Source organism: Octodon degus, unplaced genomic scaffold (assembly GCF_000260255.1).
Source record: "Octodon degus isolate 3935 unplaced genomic scaffold, OctDeg1.0 scaffold00022, whole genome shotgun sequence".
NCBI lineage: Eukaryota > Metazoa > Chordata > Mammalia > Rodentia > Octodontidae > Octodon > Octodon degus.
In genome coordinates, this window is record NW_004524598.1 from 7,737,986 (window position 1) to 7,742,101 (window position 4,116).

General features: G+C 36.6%; 1 pseudogene; it reads left to right on the plus strand.

Moving 5' to 3' along the window:
• The first annotated feature begins 760 nt into the window (after positions 1-760).
• Positions 761-1,334, plus strand: LOC105741776 (annotated as a pseudogene).
• The last annotated feature ends 2,782 nt before the right edge of the window (positions 1,335-4,116 follow it).

The following is a 4,116-nucleotide window of genomic DNA, read 5'->3' on the forward strand; positions in this document are numbered from 1 at the left end:
AGTAGTGTATAAACAAGGTGCACTGCACAAAAAGACAGACACTGAGTTTCTCTAAAGAAGTTGTACACAACAGTACAAAAGGCAAAGATAGGTGTAAGTCCAAACAGTGTGCCTCGATTGTAATTCTGAACAGTCATCAGCCAGGTAGGTCATTACATTAGGAGCATATTATAAAGATTCGTGTAGAGACGAGTTGAAGACTCATCTTCAAAGTCTCAATGAAGTTCAGACTTCATTGAGACTTTGAAGATACACAGAATAAATAAATTGAAGAGCTGTGTTTTTGAAGAAAATAAAATAACAAAATAGACATACTTCTAGCCATGTTTATAAATAAATAAATAAATAAATAAATAAATAAATAAATGGAAAGAAATGACCAAAATCAACTAAATTAGAAGTATAAAAGGTGGGGCTGGTGAGATGGCTCAGTGGTCTAAAGCACCTACTTAGAACAAGCTAAGCTAAGCAAAACACAGGGACCGAGGTTCAATCCCCCAGTATCACATGCCAGACAGCCCCGCCCCCTGGTGGGCTGAGCTGGCCATACACACAAAATGAATGAATGAATAAATGAATAAATAAATAAATAATTCTAAAAAAAAAAGAAGTATAAAAGGCAAAATCAGCATGAACATTGCCAAAATCCAGATTATTAGCAACTACTTTAGTTATACTGTAATATATTGGAAAATTTAAAAGAAATTGATAAATTCATAGATACATATAAACTATCAAAACTGAATCATTCTTTCAGCTTTTGGCTAGGAGAAGGCTAAGGTGCAACTTTCTTCAGTCCTCCCGAATCCGGGTTCATCGACACCAGCCACCTCCAGCATGCTGCCCAAGTTCGACCCCAACGAGATTGAAGTCGTGTACCTGAGGTGCACCGGTGGTGAAGTTGGCACCACATCTGCCCTGGCCCCCAAGATTGGTTCCTTGGGTCTGTCTCCAAAAAAAGTGGGGATGACATTGCCAAGACAACTGGTGACTGGAAGGGTCTGCGGATTATGGGGAAACTGACCATTCAGAACAGACAGGCTCAGATTGAGATGGTGCCTTCTGCCTCTGCCCTGATCATCAAAGCCCTCAAGGAGCCACCAAGAGACAGAAAGAAGCAGAAAAACATTAAACACAGCGGAAATATCACTTTTGATGAGGTTGTCAAAATTGCCGGACAGATGCGGCACCGGTCTTTAGCCGGAGAACTTTCCCAAACCATTAAAGAGATCCTGGGGACTGCCCAGTCTGTGGGCTGCAATGTGGACAGCCGGCACCCTCATGACATCATAGATGACATCAACGACGGCGTTGTCAAGTGCCCAGCTAGCTAAGAAGCAAAAGAAAATATATCAATAAAGAGATGATCTGGAAAAAAAAAACTGAATCATTAAGCCATAAGAACCCTAAGTTACCCAAAACCAAGAAATTCAGTTGAACAAGTAGTAAAGTAAAAAAATAAATTATTTTAAAAAAGCAACTAAGAAAATCCTAGGTTTCTGTTGGATTCACCACTAAATCTGCCAAAACTTTAAGGAATATCTAATGCCAGTACTCCTCAAACTCTTTAATGAAATTGAAAGAGAAGAACTTCCAAAGCCATTCCTAGACCCCAGAATTCCCTTGATTCCAAAAGACAAGGACCCAACCATAGAAGAGAACTACAAGCCAATCCCTTTATGAATATAAATGCCAAAATCTCAAAAAGATACTGGCAAGTAGAATGTAACAGATCACGAAAAAGTTCAAGTGGGGTTCATCCCTGGATGCAGGCATGGTTCAGCATGCACAAATCAATAAATGGAATGCATTATATAAACAGAAGCAACAATAAAAATCACTTTATCTCTACAATATATGCAGAAAAGCCCTTTCACAAAATCTAACATCCACTCATCATAAAAATCCTGAAGAACATAGGCATGGAAGGACTTTATCTCAATTTGAGTAAAGATTTTATGATGAACCAATGGCCAGCATCATATTAAATGGATAAAAATGAAAGCTTTCCCTCTAATATCAGGAATGAGACAAGGATATACACTGTTGTCACCCTGTTCAGTATAGCACTTGAGACACTATCAAAAGCAACTAGGCAATAGAAAGGAATAAAAGGGAACATATAGTAAAAGAAGAAGCTCAAAATTCTACCAAAACCTTCCTAGAATTAATAACCAAATTCAGCAGTGTAGCAGGACACAAAATCAATGCACAAAATTCAATAGTGTTCCTGTACACTAGTAATGAACTCACCAAGAAAGAAATTAGGAAAACAGCACCATTCATAATCACATAAAGGAAAAGTAAATACTTAGAAATGAGCCTAACCAAAGAAATAAAGTCCCCTGCAATGAAAACTACAGTGCTCTGAAAAAAGATTTAAAAGGACATCAGAAAGTGGAAAAGTATCCTTGTTCCTGCATAGGCAGAGTCAACACTGTCAAAATGGCCATTCTTCCAAAACTGATATACAGATTTAATGCAATCTCAGTCAAAATACCAATAGTATTCCTCAAAGAACTTGAGGAAAGAATTCTCAAATTCATACAGATTCAGAAGAGATCAAGAATAACAAAATCGGGGCTGGTGAGATGGCTCAGTGATCTAAAGCACCTACTTAGAACAAGCTTAGCAAAAGCACAGGGACCTCGGTTCAATCCCCCAGCACCACATGCCAGCCAGCCCCGCCCCCTGGTGGGCTGAGCTGGACACACACACACACACACACACACACACACACAAATAAAAATTTAAAAAAAAGAATAACAAAATCTTTAATGAATAGAATGATTTGTTCTAATGATGTTTGTAAATAGGATCTCAAGTCCGCATCTTGTACAGCAATTAACCACTAAGAAGAATATATGCAGTGTGTTATTTGTTGAAACTGTACTTCCGATTTGATCTGAAACTGTCTCATTGCTATCTGTTTATCAATAAATTTTTTGAAAAAAAAAGAAAGCACAAAAAAGATATATTTAGGCATATATGCAGAATAGCTTGGACAATTGTATTATTGATTTCTGCTGCTCTTTTAAAAAGAGCATTAAATGCTTAAATTTTTTTCACTCTGATATTTCCCTCCTGAATTTCTTACAACTTCTTTGTTATTATTTTGTATTGTTTTGTTTAAACGAAACTTACATGCTTATATCTGGTAATCTGAATAACTAATTTGAGGATAGCATCACATAATACAGCAACCACTGTTGAATTCCAATTACTTTGTTTAGTGAAATCTTGTATCATTTCTAATGCTGTTTTTTTACTATCACTATTTTGTGTTCTTTAGAAATAGAAAATAAAGAAATAAAATAACAATCCCAGGCAACCTAAAAAAAATTAAAAAAAATAACAAAATCAACCCTGAACAACAAGAGTAAAGCAGAGGACATCCTAATAGCTGACCATAAATTATACTCAAAGCCATAATTTAAGTAAAATTGCAGTATGGTTTTGGCAATAAAACAGATTTGTAGATCAATGGAACAGAATAGAAGATGCAAAACAAAAATCAGGTACATTCAACCATCAGATCTTTACCAAAGGGACAAATATATATGCTGAAGGAAAACTATCCCCTTTAACAAATGGTGTTTGGTATACTGACTATCCATAGACAAAAAACTGTACGTCACGTATCTCTACTATGTACTAAACCATAACTAATATGAGTCAAAGACCTAAATGTTAAAACATAATTTTCTGAAAGGTAAGAATCAATAAAACCCTTAAAGACATAGGGTAGGCAAGAACTTTATAAATAGAGTCCCAGTGGCACAAGAACTCACACCAACAATCAACAGATGGCATCGTATCAAATTGAAACTTTCTGCATAGAAAAGGAAACAAATGACAGAGTAAAGAGATAATGTATACAACAGGGAAAATTTTGCTTGGAGTCATGGCACACACCTGTAATCCTAGCACTTCAAGAGACTGAGGCAGGACTATGACAGCAGGAGAAGCAGTGGCATCCCAAACCCCATGAGTCACGTCCATCCGGAACCTCAAAACATGGTCTTATTTGCAATTAGAGTCTTTGCTGATATAACTACTTCAAGATCTTGAAGTAAAATACCCTACATTTGGGGTGGGTTCCAAATCCAAACACTG